The sequence below is a fragment of the Agelaius phoeniceus genome, chromosome 5, assembly GCF_051311805.1.
Source record: "Agelaius phoeniceus isolate bAgePho1 chromosome 5, bAgePho1.hap1, whole genome shotgun sequence".
NCBI classification, from domain to species: Eukaryota; Metazoa; Chordata; class Aves; order Passeriformes; family Icteridae; genus Agelaius; species Agelaius phoeniceus.
Window position 1 is genome coordinate 50,222,919 of NC_135269.1, and position 20,936 is coordinate 50,243,854.

Genomic DNA, 20,936 nt, shown 5'->3' on the forward strand with positions numbered 1-20,936 from the left:
AACCAAGAGAAGCTTTGCTTCTGAACATACTAAGATGACCTCTTAATTATATACAGATAACAATACAGTTGGACATGCCTAACTCCTCAGATAATCCAATAATGATTTCTGTTCTGTAATTGAAAAAAAAAGCGGGGGATGTATCCTCCATTCTATATAATATTGGAAAGAAGCACACAATTCACACATAAGCCTGAAAAATATCCTATAGTCTTATCAAATGCAAGAAAAAATACACAGGTAGAAAAAGTACATTTTTAGAGATATGGAGTAGAAGGTTCTAGGAGAGCGTTGACTTGGACAAAAAATTAGTGAGCATAGTTTATTATTGTCCCAAATAAAAGCTTCTAATGCTGTGTTGTGGCAAAAAGTACTATTGAGGTCTTTGAAGATGCAGAAAAGAAATATCCAGTAAAAGTCAGGGAGGAACTTGATACTTTGTATAGCAGGATTGTTTAATTTTGTGTCTTCATCTTATAATAGAGAGCAATTGGTAAACCTAGCTTTCTGTATAAGGTTGTGTTCTACAAAGTATATGATCAGGACTTCAAAGGGTCAATATCTGAATCCAAACCATTGGGCTGTTTTATCTCTTCTGACTTGGTCATCTCTCCTGTCTCGGCACTAGGAGTTATGTTTCCCATACCTTTACTCATCTTTGCAAGAGAGGAAAGAATTAAAATAATTAGAGAACTCAAATGGCACAAAGCTGAATTAAAAAAAAAAAAAAAAGGAAGTAGAGCAGGAAAAAAAAAAATTTTCCGAATTATCAAAGTAGAAAAACAAAAAAAGAAAATAAAATACTTTCAACTTATAAAAGGACCAGTGAAAATTATACTGATTCCATGGGTAAATGCTGTTTTGTAAAGAGCAACACTTTGGTGCACTTGTAAAAGATATTTTTGTAGTTGCAGAGCAAATTTTGTTCTAAAAGCCAAGTTCATGTCACTGTGCAGTTCACATTAGACAATGCCACTAAGTAAATGAATTATCAACAGCCCAGTGCTGGGGAGTGCCTAAAATGGTGACTGAAAGCACTGTGATCTGAGGACCTGAGATTCTCATCCTCTCCAGACTGCAGGGTTACTTTCACCCTTATTATCTTCACATAACTAGACCAGATCCAACCATCATACTCAACTACTACTGACTCAATTGACTTTGGGGAAAACAGGGTCTGTACAACACAATTACACTTAAATTACTGTATTCCTACAGCAATGAACAAATGTTTGGCTTCAAGTAATTATACACTTATTACATGTACAGAACTAAATACATATTAACATAAATCACCTACTTTGACAGTCATGCACGTACAAACTTTAAACCTCACTACAGTTCAAATAGAAACTAATTCAGTCATATATAAAAGAAACTTTTACTCAGCTTTTGGCCCTCAACTGCTATCACATTTTTAAATTTTATATAGGAAACCACACTAGTCAGTTGAGAGCAACAGCTTCTGTTTGTTTTAAATTGATGTATAACCTATAATGTTCTGATGTTGTCTAAATATCTGCTTAAAAAATGATATTTTCCAAATTTCTAACCTCCCATGACTTTCAGAAATATTTAAGAACTGATTTTGAGTTGCAGAAGAATGAGGAAGAATAAAGTGAAATAACATCTTAAAGGATAAATGTGTTGGGGGTTTGTTCTGGTTTTGGGTTTCATTGTTTTATTTTTCCCTCGGTTGTATGTTTAATTTTTCTTGAGTAACTAAAAACCACCTAAAATGGAGTTAGCATTCCACAAGAACCCATCTGGCTAGGAATTGTTCCCCTTGAATCCTCTTCCCTACATCACAAGCAGCCTGGAGGAAATGAAGAACCTAAAATCAGGGATTTGGCCAAACAAATTCAAAACAGTGTTGATGTTGTGGCATTTTATTGTCACTTAAATATTCATAAATTTCACTGCAGAAACTTAAGAGCCATAAACTGGATTCATGTGGGTACATTAAGAAAAACAAAAAGGAAGTTATGGGCAAGACCACAATGTGAGATGCCCCTGATTTAACAAGTTTGTGTTATTAGTCAAAACAAGCAATGACTTGTATGTGTCTTTTGTCTATGATTTGGACGGAGTCTCTAGTTACACATCTGAAGCCATGGCTTAGAGGTGGTGCCAGGCGGTAATATGAAAGCAAAAGAATGGTAACACTTTTACATGTGAGTGTCTCTGCTACTTCATATTATCAAAGATCCACTGCAGTTTTATGCAGCATGAGGGATCTCAAAATTGGGTAGTTGAATGATGAGTACCCACTCATGGAAGCCAAGAAAGAAGATGGTGTAAGTTGTAATGGAAGTTTGAATTACTTTATGCTACCTTCTGCATCACTGAGCAAGATGTCCAGAATTTGAAGGATGGTGGAATCAAAACAGAGAACATAACTCAGAAAAATCTTTTGATAGTTACTGAAAATGACTTGAGAATTCTCTTCTGGGAATAAATTCAGCCCAGGGAAAGCTTGCTTTTTAGTGGTTTTATTAAGGAATTTGGGAAAATTGTTCATTCCCTCTGCACAATCTGTGTGGGGTTGCTGCTAATCTTGGCATGTTGTTGAGACAATTTGCATCTGAATTTGCATTTGAAGCACAAAGAAAAAAATCCTTCAGAAAGCCTGTCTCAATAAATAATACAGGAGAGAAATAATGTTCTCAGAATAACTGAAGATGTTTAATTTTAACAAATCCTGAATCATGTAATATTTTTGCAAAACATTGACAAGCATGCAAATATATGTACTTATGCACATATATATGCATAGATTCTGTATTATGTTTAATTAAATACTTAAGTGTTTAAATAAATGTGCAATACATTATGCATATTCTACTCACTTTTTTTACTATGGATATTTTAATATAGTTCCAACATTTTTTTATTCCTGTGTGCAAGTTTTATCTCATGTAACGTCTTACAACACAGTCTACCGTGCAAGATAAAGATTTTACTTGCAACCTGACAGATGTGTTGGGACACTTTCTTAGTCATAACAGTGCCAATGCTAAACATACAGTATTCCATGGGAACTGAATTTGTTATGAACTTTTAATAAGTGAGCCATAAAATTACTTGATATCCTAAATCTTTTGAAAGTGCTTAGTTTTATTTATTTATCTATTTGTTGAATCACAAATATAAAAGTGCAGAGTAAATGGATTAATTTTCCTATAAGAAGCTTATCTCTTGGATTCTTAGCTTGTGTTTCTCTAAATGCACAATTAGACTATTACATTCATACATGACTTTTCATCTGCATTATTTATAAGAAACACAGCTAAGCTATAAAATCTATGAGGTATATTAGAAAAACTGTTACATATCATCAGGAAAAGCAAATAGAATCATCTTGGAGAATGAGAGGGGTTTTTTCTTCTCCAGCTTTTTCTTGTAATTTGATTTTGGGATAAAGTGATTTAGAAGCACTGTGGCAGAGTATTAGAGTTAAAAGGCTGTAGAAATAATGCGGGAGACAGAATATAGGCAAACAAAACATGATCACATAACAACCAAGCCTGATTTGATTTCATAGAGCTGAACATAATATGAAGTGAGAATATATAAAACATACTATACAAAAATAATAATGTTAGAGATAATTGCAGATGAAGCCAAAATAAAACATATCTTCGAAAGTTTTGGAGGGAAAAATTGCTGAACCCAGATGTCATAAAATGAATATAGAAAATAGCAGAAGTAATGCTGGCCACAAGAAAATGAATCTTAATGTCTTTCTTTCCCATCCCAAATACAAAGTGGATATGTCCTTAAAGCTGAAAGCATTTCTCGTTCTGCGTGCCTGGAGAGCACATATGATTGACTCTGTAATAAGCAAGGAAAACTATCCCTATGCAGAGAGTCTGACATGTTAGTGATTAGAAACAGGCAATGTGTGCATCCTTCCTATCTCTGGTTGCAGACTTAGAGACTCTGGCATCCTTATTTAAAACACATTTGTCCTACATGTGATGCATTTTCTGCTGATGTACAATCCTCATTAAATTAGTTTATAGATTGACTGGGTTATACTTTAGAAGCTTGAAGTTTTTCTCCATGCATATTTGCAAGCTGATCATTAGATGCTGATTGTCCAAGGACCTTCAGAATGGATGTTGTCTACAAAATAAGAGAGAAGCACTCCTAGCTCTTGACATGGATTCTAGTCCTATTCATATATTCCTATTTGACCTGATGCTTTTCAGTTTAATTCCCAGAACTACTGTGCCTGGATAGCGGTGGTTCCCAGAAACATATTTCAAGACAGGGCAAATCAATGACTTGATAGCTGAAATCTAATTTCTAGTAGTTGAGTGTAGTATAGAACCAGAGCCACACAACTGAGAATGATAATGCAATTCAAAAAAAATTAAGGGCTGGTGCTGGTAACAAAAATATGAACATTACAGTAACATTAAACATGAATTCGTCTTTCTAGATTAAATCTTCATTATTCTAGAGTCTGTATTTTGAATAAGTGAAATCCCATTTATTCCAATAAAAAATTCTAAATTTCTTTTTCAGCTCTTATGCTCATGAGATTCAATATTAAAACCCAGACAAATATAATCTAATAGTATGAGAACACAATTTATTTTCTGAAGCTAGCTTAAAAATTTATATTTTTAATCATTCTGTACTATCATGTATCCTAAAGAAACCCCATTTTATGTTAGCAGTATAGTAGTAGTCTCCCTACTACTTTTACAAGACTATGGTAACTATGTTTAATCAGAAAACTTATCTGTGACTAACATTTATAAATGCTTTTTTTTCCACCCCATAGAAACCCATAAGCCTCCCTTTCTCTAAATAATGTTATTCTGGGATGAAAACAAGTACTTCAACCATCCAATTTTCCAATTTTAGTATAAAAAAATCATTATCTTAAATCATTAAAACAAATTAACTGAGTAAACCTTGGTATTTGTCTTCAAACTGATCTGTGAATAGCTTGTACTAATTTTACAAAAAAGGTAATATGTATTGAAAAGCAATTGTAGAGATTCAGAACTTTTCCGGGATTAGTGCACTTTATAAACTAGAATATTAACTAGAATATTGAAAAGCATTCAGTAACCTAGGGGCATTTAATACCATTACAATTATATCTTTATTCAGGTTTATCACACCCTATATTTCACAGTAAATCTGAATCTGCTATTTTAACATCATACAATAGATTTTATTTTGGAAACATGCTCATTGTCTATATGCAAAAAGGCACCATAATGACACAATTAAAAACTAGCATTTCTATTACATTAAATAATATTTTCAGTTTTTGAAATATAATTAATCTGTAGCATTAGGGAATCACTTGTAGAATCTGTGTTTGTAAGCAAATAGCTATTTTTCTGGGGATATTTTTCTGGTTTGTGCAGTTTATGGCTTTTCTAGAGACTGATTTTTCTGCATTTGTCTTTATTTTTTTCTCTATCTTCAAAATATGCTGCTAGCAGAGCACTGCATAGTGATAGTCCACTGGGTCTAGAAGTAGCACCATTTCTGTCAAGTAAGTAGTCACTTCAGAAGACACACACTTTAACACAATAGGTATGCCTTCACATTGCCAGGGAAATATTTGTGAAATGTTTGTGCAGTATGTGTGTGTGAGGGGTGAAGAATTAGCTTTCATCTGGTTTTTCACAGATGGCAAGGAATGTGAAATTGCAAAGCATTCCCTAAATGATAAGCAGAAACTCTTGAATTCCAGGTGCTAAACAGTGTGCAAGGAATTATGATTATTTACTATTATACCAGAAAATGCCAATAGTACAAAAAATTCTGTAATGGAGTGAGAAAAATTTGGGACTGAGTCCCAAAAAGCAGGTAAAGTATTCAGGCATTCTATAGGAAACACGTCAGGTACTATTCTGACTGATTTGTAAGAATAAATGATACCTTAATTAAATCTCTGGGCATAGTCAAAAATCAGAAGACGAAAAACCCCAAATATTTGAGCATTCAGGAAAGAAAATATTCCTCACACAGTAGCACCAAGAATTTTTTCTTTCCAGAAGATTTACCTCCATGCCACCCTTAAAAAGATATAGATGCTACAGAAAACATCCCTTAAGTAGTTATAACTAAGATGTCAAGAAGAAATCAGAATACCACATACTCACAATTGCTACTCCTACTCATAATAGCTATAATAATCCTATTAGTGCTGTTTGTAGAATGATGGCACTCAGAGAACCAAATATTAGTGCCAAGATGTTCTACAAAATATCTAAAAGATCTGTTTAAAACACATTCCAGAATTGTAGAACGCCAGTCAAAGAGCTGAAGCAGTAAAGATATGAAATAACTTAGTCTCCAGCATGATTTCATATTAATAGGCTGTTCAGGGCTAGAAGATGGTCTTCCTGAGGTTCTGCTTAGCCAGTTGTGCTGTGGTCACTGTGCTGCTCAAGTTTAGAGATACTATTTCTTAGTACAGTACTTCCTGTAGTAATAGAATCATTTGGAGTCTTCATAAAGCTTTTATTTTTATTATTTTACTGTTGAAAGCAGGAGTTGGGAGAAAAATGAGTAATGGATCATAAATTGAATAACTAGAATATTTTTTCTGTGAGACTCAAAGTTTTGAGTTTAAAAAAAAAAAGTTTCTTTCACTATTCAAGATCTAAGACAGCTTAAAAAATTGGTAAAATAATGCTAAGATTATATTTTCATTTAAACTGGGCACTATCTCATCTTTCCATTGATACCTTTTCATTTATTCTGCATTTGTCTCAGAATACTGGAACATAACCTAGTGAATAATACATAAAATCCTGCAAACACTGTGATCTAAAACCTCATCAGTAAATGATGCATTATTTCACCTTCCGAAAATTGCAAAGATGACTACAGGAAAGATCATTTAAATGCTGACATTTTCTTTAATAGAAATGTAATCAAATCTCATTCAGAAATTTTTGTATCATCGGTTTGTATGGGTCTCCCAATGCTGTTTTGAATTTGCAATATTGATTTAAATGATAATGGAAAAAAAAAAAGAAAAAGGAATAATAATGGGTATTATATTGTCATCATTGTAAGAGCTTCTACCCCATCATTACAAAAGTAACTTTGTCGCAGTGATTTTGAATACTACCAATGCTTCACTGGATGATGCCTATGCTGTACAATTACTATAATCCAGTAATGTGTTAATCTTACTCTAAAATACCATATAGCAAGAACATTTTTATTTATTCTGTACTTGTCCCTTCCCAAGCTCCTCACAGTCTCTACATTAATATTTAAATGATTTGATAAACATTGCACTTTTATTGTCCCACTGAAATTTTTTTATTAAAACAATGTCCTTATTACTGTATTGAACTTATAAAATTTTAGTAGCCATTTGGCACTATTTATTTTGGTTTGCTGTATTAAAGAAAAATAAGCACACCTGTGCAATTTTTTAGATATTTAAACACAATAAATTTATAGTATATTTAATTAGGACACATAAAATAATGATTTAAAATAGTGATTTAATGCAACTGCTATGCAACTGCATTGATTTTTCAACTGCAATATTTCAGAAATTCCTTTCCTAGCTCTCTAAATGAATTATACTAAAAGCAGGTACTGACTTTTATACCTGAGAGATATACAGAAGTATTTCAGCCTATTTACAATACATGAATTTAATAAGAACTGTAAGAAGAAGAAATATTTTTCTCCACTTTGGTTCATATAGAGCAAGTCCTTTACTTGCATACACATAGGCTCAATTATTAATATATTTAGCTAAAGTAATTGGTTTTGAAATTACTATTTATGGCCCAGAATTTTGTGAATAGTGAACTCAGTGCTTGAAAAAAACCCAAAAAACCAAAAAAACCAAACATAAAATCCAATAAAAAATTAATAAAATTATTTTTTAATTAAATTTAAATTTTATAAATTTAAACCTTACTCAGCATTAACCTTGAAAGATATTCACTCTTCTTCAAAATACATATTTTAAATATTCATATGAAAAAGACTGATTACTAACCATCACCACTGCCAACATGCTATTGTCTTCCATTACACTCAATGTTTTGAAGATATCACTTAACAGACTATATTATTTGAAATTCAAGGTCTTCAAAAACCATAAGTAAAAGGAACAATTTTCAGTACTTAACCTGATACTTGGATGACAGCATTTGCTTTAAAGGAATTAGTCCTTCATGGCATGAATTTGTTAGAAAAGAAGAGTCTTCATCCAGAATAATTATATAGTCAGAGCTTCCTCCTGGTATTTCTTGGATGAACTCTTTCTATTAGATAAATTGATGATATGAAGACAAAGTAAAGTAATAATCAGTGACTTAGCACAGAAAAGTTAAAGAGATAATTTTCCTAATGTCAGTGTGCCATCTTACACTTGATCCAGTAAAGCTAACGTGCTACATCTTGGTATTTAATTCAGCTGCTCTTTGTCCTGCCACAACCTATTACCAACACCATTTGTACTGCAACCCCATAGAAATGTATTTGGTTCCCCTTGAGTAGCCATTCACAACCTTTGATTTCACACTCTATCAGCTTTAGATCAGATATATTTCCCTGAGTATGGGGCTGCCGCTTTGATAGATAACTACTGCCTTGGAAAGTCTTCGTTCCTGAATCAAAGCCCGACAGCTGGGTTCAGGCCAGTTCTTTTTTTGCTGTATACATTACTGGAAGAAATTCAGGGTCACTTGTCAAACTACTGTTCCTTAGAGTGAAAAAGTGGCTGGCCACCGGCTTTCTCCTGTAAATGGATTGTTTAAAGCCATTCAATAGTGATGTTAGGGAGCATGCACTGAATGGATGTTGGGCTGGATGCTTGCTCCTGAGAAAAGCTTAAGATAAAAGTATGAGTTTCTTTCCACTAGAAAAGATGCAACTCCACATGTGAACATTGACATGAATGTCTGCCAAAATATATGTTCCCAGTGCTAAGCTCCCATGTTTTAAGTGTCAGCTAATGAAAAGCCGTCTCATCCTGTGACCTAGTATTTGTCTACTTGGAAAACTGATAAAAAAAAGGAAAACATAGCTTGAGGCTTGAATCCAGTTTTGAGTCCCTGAATCAAAAAATATGTGGAGTGGTTGGATAATGTCTGGTGGAGAGTAAAATATTTTTTCCAAGATCAAGGAGACATGATAAGAGACTGTAAGAGAAGAATAAACAGACTGAAATTCTTCTGAGAAACAAAAATGAAGAGGCAACGAGATTACAGCCCTCAAATGCTTGAAAGTTTTCTGCAAAGAGGAAAGAAGCTGTGAAACTGAAGAGCAGATTGCTTGGGAAGTCTCTTCTGATCTGCAGTGAAGGCATAATGTTTTGGAATGTAGCACAAAGCTCTACACCATGTTAAAGGGAGGGGCAAGACCATCGCTCAAGTGAAGTGGGAGGCCTTGCACTGTGGTGTACTGGTACCAGTTACAGCAGCTCCTAGCAGAAGAGAAGAGACAGAGAGAAGTTTGTCTGATACACAGCATCAGCCTATCATTTATTTCCTGTTGTCTCAGAAGGAAGGAACCCAGCAATTTCTGTCATGATGGGAAAGCATCCAAAAGAAATTGTATCCACCATGCAGCAAGCATAAGAAAAGGCAAGTAAAAGGGTTACAAATTTAATAAACTTTACCCCTGAACCATTGCTAACAAAGTGCAAACAAACATTTGTCATCAACAACACTTCAGTAGTGATCATGCTTTGAGCAGGGTATTTTCATAATTAAACTTCGGAGGACCCTGCCAAAATTAGGACATAGCGTTCATTATGTCACGCAAAAGAGAAGGTTCATAAGCATGACTGATCTTTTTATGTGATGCATTAATCTGATAAAATGGGAATTGAGAGTATAAGAGTTCAAAGTGAAAAGTCTATGGATGCTGTCTATGGGGTACTTTAGACCCCTCCCCAGACCTGCAATCTGGAACAAAACTGTCTCTGTAAAAGTTTTATTTTTGATGCCTCAGTCCGTACTATACGTTTTGACCATTACAAAAGGGATGAAAACATGACCTGGTGCCCAGATGTTAATGCTTTTAGGAAGCTGGTTAATCCTTTGTACATGAGAATTGCACCTGTCAACATGACCTCTAAAACATCCATATGCTACAGTCCTGCAAAAATTTAACCATTATCTTGAAAGGCAGAAAAGATTTTTATGCAGCCACTCAACCTTATTGTTTGAGTTCATTTAATGACTTATTTTTTTATCTTGTATTTAAAATACAAATCATATTTTAATAGCAATATTTGACTTCCAGATATTACTGATGGTAAGAACGGTGATGGTAACCTGAACACAGTTTGTAGCAAATTAAGGCTATATATTGAAGAGGACCATGACGCTATAGTTTTCTTACATATGATGTGTTAAATGCATGAGGAAAATGGATCCTCAACATTATGCAGATTTGTCAAAGTATAAAAAAATTCACTGGTAGTGAGCAACAATGTCAACAGCTTCACATGCCAGTTTTAGAATGACTTCATTTCACACAAGTTTTTCTTCTTTTCTTTGGTCTGGCTGGGATGGAGTTAACTTTTCCCTCAGCAGACCTCATAGTAATGTACTTTGTATCTGTAGCTAGAATGGTGTTGATAACACACCAATGTCTTTATTACTACTGAGCAGTAGTCCCAAGCTTAGACGATGTCTCTTCAAATCACCTCCCCATCGCTCCAAAAAGAAAAGGCTGGTGAGGGACAGGAGTTTGGGGTGGGCCATAGCCAGGACAAATGATCCAAATTCACCAAAGGGATATTCCATACCATGTGACATTTTCTTAGCAATAAAAAGTAGGAAAAATAAGAAAGGGGGCATTTGTAATTAAGGCAATTGTGAAGCAACCACAATGTGTATCAAGGACCTACTTCTCAGAAAATCGCTGGACCTCACCTGATTATGGGAAGTAGGGTATAAATGTCTCTGGTTTCCTTTGCTTCCATGTGAGGCCTTTGCCCTGTTGAATTAATCTACCTTTATCTCAGCCTAAGAGTTTTTTCATCTTATTTTCTTCCCCTGTTCTGCTGAGGGAAGAGAGTGGGGCTTGGTGAGCACCTGACAGCCATTTGATCAACACACTATAGTCCTATTTTGGCAGTCAATGTGGAGCTTTCAAGGAATTTGAGATAAAGACAGAAATTGAGAGAAGTAATGGGGAAAATATGGATTGAAGATTGTAGGGAATTTTTTTTGTTCTAATTGTAGTGAAGGGATGATTTGGGCATAAATTACCCACCTTTTTCAGTGTTGTGTTGAAGCTATTTTGATTTCTGAATTTTTTGTCACTTTAAGTGAAGTTTTCAGAGATTGTAGATTGTGCCATGAATATATTTGAATGATAATTCTTAAATATGTGATTCACAATGGCAAAGAATTGAATGTATTTGGTTTGGGTGGAAAGGTTTCGGTAGTGGAAAGTGCTGCAGGGGTGGCTTCTGGAAGAAGACATCAGAAGCTGCCCCTAAACTATACAGAAACACATCCAGCCAGCTCTGAGATTTCTGTGTAGGTTACTGCAATCAGCATTTTGAGTGCATACTTTTTTGGGTTGACTTTTCCATCCATTCACAATATGGGAATTATATCACGCTGATAAGAGAGAGCCATGGATGGGCTGTTGAACTTTGGGAATGAAGCTTCAGAAGTGACAGATTTGCTTAGTACCTCCAAAAAAGCACACTGAGGATTTACTCCTTGAGCAATTAACATTTTGTCTCAGGAATTTTTGACCAAAGAATTTCTGGAAGTAACACAGTATGTTTTTCAGTTCCTTTTTACTACATAGTTTATTGGCAAGTATTGGATTCAGGATGCTGGTGAAGATGAGTCCTTGATTCAACCTCTAAAGCCATTCCTGTTGGTTCTGCTGCTGCCATAGAATATCCTTTTATATAATCTCAATCTTCAAACAGGAAGATGTGAGCATCAGAGCCACATCACATTGCCAGTGGAAGTGAGAAATACAGAAGACAGCTCTCTCCTTACTCCAATCTTTTTGGCCTTAGCCAGGACTCTATTGGCACACATATTTAGAATGGAATCATAGAGCATTTTCAGTTCAGACACACTCAGTGCTATTCCGTCTTCCACATATCCAAGAGGAGAATATTTTATTGCATTTGTGTAATCTTTGAATGAAAATGACACACAACTAAAATGTTACTGTGTGTGTTTTTCTCCATGACTGGAAAATGTCAAAAGAGACACATGACACTAAAAAATAATTTTCCCTTGGGATAGGGTTCTAATTACTAGTTACTACATTTTTAAGGCAAAAATGTGTTGCAATTCTGTAACTGAACCATTTAATATTGAAATGGTCAGATGCCTTGAAGCCATTTTCCACATCACTCTTCGATGGGGCATTTCATTTTAGTAGATGCAGTGCTTTGCACAAGTTAAATATGGATGTTTATGAATGAAATGAGAGGGCCATTGAGGAGCAAAACATTGTTATCCATCAGATGCAAAGCTCACAACAGTAACAATTTTCTTAAATACTACTTCTAAATTAGTGGTCACAACACCAAGCCTGCCGGAGTTTAAGAAGCGTTTGGACAACACTGTCAGGCACATGGTGTAGTTCTTGGGGCTGTCTGGTGCAGGGCAAAGAGCTAGATTTTGATGATCCTTGTGGGTCCCTTCCAACTCATTATATTCTATGATTCTGAACCTAACTTTTCTTATTTTATAATATAGTATTGCCATGCAAGCTAAATACAATGAAGTAGTTTCTAATGAATATTTCAGATAATGGGAAATTCTATCTGATATTAAAATAGATGTATAGATACTAAAATAGATGTATAATAACATATTAAGAGGATGACCTAATGGTCACATGAAATAGCCACCATACTGTTAAATACAGACAGGTGCTCTACATAGGAGCTTTGAAACTTTTCTGAAGAGGAAGCCTTCCAGAAAATTATAAACAGATCGTATGCAATTGATCTTGCGCTAAAAGATTACTTCAGACAAAATATTTTAATTATTTATTGAAGAACTACTTCTGCATTACGTAACATGAACCAGCCAACCTCACTTACTATTCACCAAATATTTTAAAAATAACTAGCCTGATATGAGAATGAATCTTAAAAATACTTTTCCCATGTCCATAAGGAAAAGTAGAATCGATTTGATTTTGTTTAGACTGTCATGTTTCTTAAAACAAAGAAAAACTTGGTTCTGCATAGAAATTTTCTTTAGTCTATTTCATGTTTAAAAGTTCACATTGATTAAATTAGGAATTTTTAAGTCTGTTTAACAAAAACATATTACCATTCAGAATTAATGTCCCTTTATTTGTCTGATACAAATGAAAAATAAAAAAGAAGATCCATAAAAGGGTTTGTTTTACTCGACTTAAACCCGCTGTTTCAAAAAACTGGTTTTTTTCACCTGTTGTGCAAATAAGTAATTTTATATTGCAGATTATATTTCTGCCTTTTTCTTATCCAGAGTCATATAATGTTAACAGTGTAATTCTGATTTCAGATGGGGCAAAAATGTTTTTAAATAATGGACAATTTCCTGTTATTTTAAAAAAGTTTAGAATCTTATTTTTTCTTAAATACTGCAATAATATTCTCAGGTCAATACGATACTTTTCTGTCCTTATCAATCCAAATCTTTTTAAGACACAATTCACAAAATAAATAAACATCAAAGGTAATGCCATATTAGTTTTCATCTTCATATTTTCTGGTCATAAATCCCTATGTCTATTTTTACAGAACTCTGATAGCATTTCTTTGAAATATGTTCATTTACTTTCTCTGACATTCCTACAAATTTGTAAAATTTCTACTTTGCAAGATTGCTTCTAAAATATCTGATATACAGATTGAAAGTTTTCTTCCCTTGGAATTATTTTCACAATAGATAAATCCACGAATGCTGAAAAGTCCTTGAAAAAACAATAAAAGTCTCCCATTTATTTGCATTATCTTTGGATCAAAAATTCAGGTCTTTTGAGACCAAAAGCAAGATTGGATGTTTTGGTCTTTATCCTGACTTCAGTAAAATCAATATGTTTGTTAGTTGAAGGACCAAAGTAGTAGCATGAACTTTTAATCAACAAAGTGCATTCCAGCTTAGGTTTTAAAATCTATTTTGGAAAGCTGATCCTTTTTATTTTCTCATCTCCTATCTGATCATCAGTTGAACAGCTTTATGGAGGCTCTCTTGAGTTCAAAGATTTGTCCTTTATGATAATTTTTCTTTACAGTTACTATTAGACCCTCATTTTTATTCACAAAATGTAATGAAATGTTGACAAAATTACTGTTAATACACAATTTAATAGCTCTTATTATCCTATTTAAAATGCTTCAGCCATCAATAGAAGAGCAGAACTAACACCACAGACCTAGCATGATGACATATAAAAAATAGTCATTCACTGCCATCCTGTCACTGGAAATTATTTATTGAAACTACTCACAGAATAACTAAACGCAACAATTTGGAAGTGAACATTGGTGTCACTTCACAGTCAGTTTGGTAACAGAGAATGATTATGACAGATATTTATTAACTTTGACAAGCTCTGTTATCAAAATTTTATTAACTGCAGTTAATCTAATCCAGCATTTATTTTATTAAATTGGGAAAAAAAAATAGATATGATGAAATTTTCTGGAAAATCAGCTGTAATAAGTTCTGAGTAGTAGTTTTTCCTGTTTTTTCCATAAGCACTGATAGCAGTTAGGCAACACGTTTTTATCTCACCTGCAGATTGTTAATATAACTTAGTTATATTGTTACTAAGCTTTTAAACATCTCCTTTTATTTCCTAAACAACTTTCTGCTAGTAGAACTTAATAACAGACCCAAATCCAAATTTCTGCTCCTATTGTCAAAACCTCCATTTTAAGGAGGTTGGAAAGACCATTTTGTAGGTTGGAAAGACAAAAGCATTTCTTTAAGTTATCTGACAGATGAAATTAAAACCTAAAAATTACATTTTACCTAGAAATTAAACCTAGGATTCCAGTAACTTTTAGGGTTTTGAGTATTTTAAATATCTGTGTATATGCTCCTTCTAAGAATTAGTCCCAAACCCAAAAAACTTCAACTTAAATGTGTATTCTTGAATGTTATATCTCCATGTTGAGGAGCAACACTCTATGATAGGTTTCTAGTACATTTACAGATTTTGGGGTTTGACCAATGACATTAAGCTTTTAATATAATTTGTAGAACTTTTCTTAATAATCGTATAGAGAAAGCTATTTGTCTCAGAGTACAAGGCAAATTTGTGAAATTTGTATTTACAGATTTTTTTAATTTATGTATTGAAAAATATCAGAGAACTCTAGGGAATAAAAATTCTAGATATCACAGCGCTGAACTTGCAGAAGCCTAGTTTTCAGTATGAATCCTAATCCCAGATATAATCCTGTTATTAAAATTGTTAGAGAGATATCTCTGCCCAAATTAAGGTGCAAATGAGATCATATGTCAAAGTCAATACTATGGATTTTTATTTAACAGTAAACATGATGTAGAGAGGGAAAGATATAAATAGGAAAACAGAGCAAGAGGGAGAGAAAAAAGTGCCAGAGAGACAGATTAAGTAGATAAAGTATCACCGCTCGGTGGATCCTGACAGAATCCCATTAATCCTCTTATTCCAGTCTTGTGAGGGTCCCAGTCTTGTCAAAGTGATGGCCACTATATTGATTTGTTAGGAGTAAGATAAGCCCACCAAACTGGGTTTACATCCTCTCAGGTTCAGTTGGGAATGCCAGGTTGGGAGTTTTGCACTAAATGATGTAATGGTTTATGACCTCTTTTAAGAGGTTACACTGACTCCTACATCAGTGAAGTTGACTCAGTTATGGCCCATCAGCAGGGATGAATACTTGTAGTGGAGTTTTCACAGCTGAGCTACTTGTATGAGGACTTTGTCATGATAAAAATCACTACTCCACCTGGAAAGATTTGCCTCTTCCCTTGTATTTTCCAACACCCAGCCGTAGCCTCTGGTGATGGTGTGCTCTGCACCTGGGTGGTTAAGTGGTCAATTGAATCAACAACTTTTAATAATTTAAACACACAATCCTCAAAAGCACTTTAAAGTTCAGCTGTAGTAGGAAGTGCTAATATAGTGGCCTCTTTGTTCTTTAGGTCATCTCCAGACCTGTGATGCCTACATTCAAGGAGATATCTGTTCATTTAGGGGACAAGTCTCTTTTTGTGTTTTCAAACAGAGTTTTCTTTTAAAAGGGACCTAAAAACATGGGTCAGGTAGAGCAGGTGTATCTGTGTTTCCATGCTCTATCAGTGCCCAGCAGTTACCTTTGCATGTGTGAGCATTTATTATCCAACATAAAAACATTCCAGGAAACAGAATACAATATTTTTAACTAAAAATTTTAGATTACGAAAATAGAATTCTTCAGTTGGAACAATGACTTAATGAGCTTATGAATTTTGCACTGCTTCACCAGGCAAAACTTGGTAACAACTAGGATGGTCTACCTCCCTTCCTTGCTATATATATGCAAATAGTTTCAACTTGTTTAAGGGCATTCCAATTGTAAGGGTGTAGGTTTGAGTCTATTAAGTTGGGAAGACAACTTCATGGGTGATTAACATACTATAATGCTGTTTTATGGATGGTATCCATATTTTTATACAGTACTAATAACTTCATGCTCTAATTTGTTTAATCTGTGTTCTGAGTACACCTCTTGCATGGGTCCCTTAAAGGACACAGATGCTGGTCTTCCAGGTGTCTGATTGTAGCAGTGTGTAGGCAGGATTTAGATACATACCTGACTTCAAGAAAGTGATTCTGGGGCAACAATACTGAAGGTACCTAGAAATTCTTGTAATACATAAAAGAGTACAGAAATCCATTGAGAAGATCTGTTCCATATTGTGTCTAACTCATTGTGCGTATCTGTTTCTGGATACTTGAAAGTTTTGAGACAAAACACATTAGTTGCCTTTTTGCCTTTTTATAGTCAATTACATAATGCATTAATTTAACACTTTCAGCACTATTAAGGGCTTAGTTGACTCCTGACTTGAGACTTACCTATATTTTTTTTCAGGATTTGGACAGTTATATTTGTCAGCCAAAATGAGAGGCTCCTGCAAGTCTGCTCACTGGTGGCTGCTTCTGACACTACAAACTGGCCTATCTTACCAAATCAACTGTGATGTGGGTGTGGAAGGAAATAAGGAACTGCACAGCAGGAGGGTTGCTATTGCAGGGCAGGACAAGGATTCTGCATGCCAGAAGGATTCTGCCTTTCGCCCAGCTAAAAACAATCAGAAAGAGACTAGAGTTCCCTTAACCTTCTGATAAATTTGGTTTCCTCACACAAGAATAGTGGTTTGAAATACAAATGGTAGGAAAAAAACAATGGATGGATCTGTATAAGGGTAAATAAAAGTCTGTAAAAACATCTAAATATAGAGTTTGGAATGGCAGTAAAAAAACCTCTTCTTAATTACACCAAGATGTTAGTCTGTAGTGAGTTTGTTTGCTTAAAAAGGAATTATGGCTTTCACTTAAATTTTTTTTTTTTTTTTTGGTGGAGGAAGTGACTAAAATGTGGGAAAATATTGAAGAAATGGGAAACTACTTTCTCTGACACACCTTACCAGGAGAAGAGCATCCCTCTTCCTTTAGAATTGCTTAAATTAAAGTATTTACTAGAATCTAGTATAAGGATAAAGCACTTCTATATGCCAGTGTATGATGATAAGCTTAGGAGAAATCACCTCTTGTCCAAATGACAGGGCTCAGAAAAACGTATCTAAATTACTTCATAAAACCTTCTATGTGTGAAACACACTCTGACATACCTATATAGGCCAATGTGACATGGTTTATTTTGGGGTTTGTTGGGGTTTTTTTCTTTTGATTTTTGCTTGTTTATTGGTTTTATACAGAAGATAGAGGAAAAGGAAGAACAAAGGAAAATAAAACTTAGCAATAAATATTCTATACCTTATTGACTGTGTTACTGATGTCTGAAAAATAAAATGGAATCATCAAAAATTTAGGGTTCAGATGAATATGAAAATATTTACCCAGTCAAATACATCTCTACACACAAGGAAGACAAGAAGGTGATCAGGAGTAATCAGCATTCATTCACTAAAGGTAAGTCATGTTTGACCAACCTGATTGCCTTCCACGATGAAACAACTACCTGGATGAATGAAGAGAGAGGAGTGAATATTATCTACCTTTCTACCTTGACTTCAGCAAGTCCTTCAATGCTGTTTCTCATGAAATCCTCACAGGCAAAAAAAAAAAAATGTAGGTTGGATGAGTGAAGAGTGGGATGTATTGAGAGCTAGCTGACTGCCAGATCTCAGAGGACTGTGATCAGTGGTATGGAGTCTAGCTGAAGGCCTATCACTCATGGAGTCCTCCAGGCTTCTTCACTGGGCCCAGTGTTGTTCAATTTGTTCATCAATGATGTGGATTAATACAAATTCAGGAAGTTTGCTGACGATACAAAACTGGGAGGAGCAGCCAATATCTCAGGGAATTGTATGGCCCTTCAGAAGGTCCTTAATAAGTTGCAGAGATGGGCAGAGAAGAACTTTCTGAAATTTAGCAAGGGCAAATGTAGGGTCCTGCACCTGGGGGGAATCTACAACATGCACCAGCATAGACTGGGAGCTGACCTGCTGGAAAGCAGCTCTGCAGAGAAGCACCTGGGGCCCTGGTGGACAAGAGACTGTCCATGATCCAGAAGTGCTCTTGTGGCCAGGAAGGCCCATGAAATCCTGGGGTGCATAATGAAGAGCTACAAAGATGGGCAAAGGTCTGGAAAATCTCTCTTATTATGAAAGGCTGAGGGAGTTGGGCCTGTACAACCTCAAGAAGAGGCCACTGAAAGGGAGCCTCATCAATGAGTATAAATATGTAAAATCAATGAATATAAATATCTAAAGTGTAGGTGTCAACAGGAGAGGACCAGGCTCAACTAGGTGGTGCCAACCCATGGAACAAGAAGCAACTGGCAGACACTGATGCACCGGAGGTTCCACCTACATATGAAGAAGAACTTCTTTACTGCAGGGGTGACCAAGCACTGGAAAAGTTTTCCCAGAGAGGCTGTGGAGTTTCCCTCACTGGAGATAATCAAAAATCATCTGGATGCAATCCTGTGCTGTGTGCTCTGGGATGACCCTTTCTTGAGCAGTAAAGTTGGAGCAGAAAAACCACCCTTCCAAACTTACCCATTCTGTGATTCTGCAGTTCTGTGAAATTTCTGTGAATTTCTCATATGAAAACATCAGTTGGAAAACTCACACATAAAAGCTTTCTTGCAGGGTTTTGTAGCAATTCTATTTATAGGCCCTGTTGCAAATAAGGGTACTGAAAGAATAAATCCCACAAGCGTCTATAAGATTTTACTTCCCCAGGCACCTGAGGCACATAAAAAATTCATGAGCATAAGTAATATAATATATAATTAGGAGTTTGTTTTCTTTCTTATTATGAGTATCACTGTTGTACAGGACAAGCAAGAAAAAATTTCAGTTTACAGTGCTCTGGTTTGATAAACTTCCAAAAATTCTCAGTACTTAAATAATTCCAGGGTATAAAATATTAGCTTGTGCTAAGCTACTTGCCAGTGTTTGAGAACAAAAATATAGATATTTAAATGTTATTCACATAACATGGTGTTGCTTAAACTGATAAAGAATTGTTCTTAGATATAGAAAATAGAGTGCAACTGCTAAGTCCCTGTGGGCCTTGTGTCACTAGACTGCAAATGCCACATCACCCATGTTTGTCTCAAGATAATTCCTCTTGATGTCTCACTCTGCCTTCTCATTTCTACCCTGTTCCCATGCGTAGGCTGTGCTCAAATCCCAAAATTTGAAGGCTCTTGCTCTTCTACTGCCTTCTATTCAAGTAATGAGAGGGTGAAAACTGCAGGTCCCCAGAAATATAGGGGCTGAGGTGTTATGTGATTCAGTAGCACCTAAATGTCCTTACCTGGGATGGAGAGGCAGCACCAAAAGTCTAGGTGTTACAACTAGATACTGGGAATTTATCCGAAAACAAAGTGTGATAAGAAAAGCTTGTAGTCTCTGAGAAAATATACGGTTTTGTCAGGTTTGTCTGACTTAGCAGTGAAAAAGTACCTCATTCAACTCTTTCAGAAGCCAAGTGTATAACAGGATAAATTACTCTCATGAAAGCTTGGTGTGTGTCCAGCAGTACTGTATCATTCAGAGCTACATCCAAGGCAAGGGAGTTCCTTGGAAGCATAGCTGTTGATACCAACTCATTAGTAATATCTGGAGGTCCTCATATTTGAGCAGAGCTCAAGATCTTTTGTTCTGATGAATGATGTGTTTAAATAACGGAGTGAGTTGACAAGGGACAATGTTAAGGAAAAAGAAAAGATGCCACAGCTCTTCTGCTGATTGGAAGTGTCCCCATTTTCCTCTTCCCATGCTTTTTCTAATGAAAAAAATAATTTTAGTTATGATATGTTTGACAGTGTTTTCCAGAAATTATATAATTTTAAATTAAATGTAATCTAGACTTTTTTTCCCCAAAGTATTTTTCACAAATGATTTTGGTACAAAGGAAAGATTTTTAGTATTTCAATTAACAATCACCACTAATTTTGTTCTGAAGATGAGAAACAAAATTACTTCATTCATATTCACATTTTGTGGGTATAACCAGTCTCTGAAATTGAATTAGTCAATGCATCTGATGAATTGATGTTTCATTTCTGTAACAGACTTGTATACTTGTATACTTGGAATTTAATCTTAAAAAGATTAATTATCAGGGTAATCTGAGTTAATAAATTTTATCTTTATATAGTAGGACTGTAAAAATAAAAATACTGTTCCTAAAGAAAAACAAGTGAAAACCTTTTTCATTAGTTTATAAGAATAGCAGTTTCCCTTTCAATTATCTCA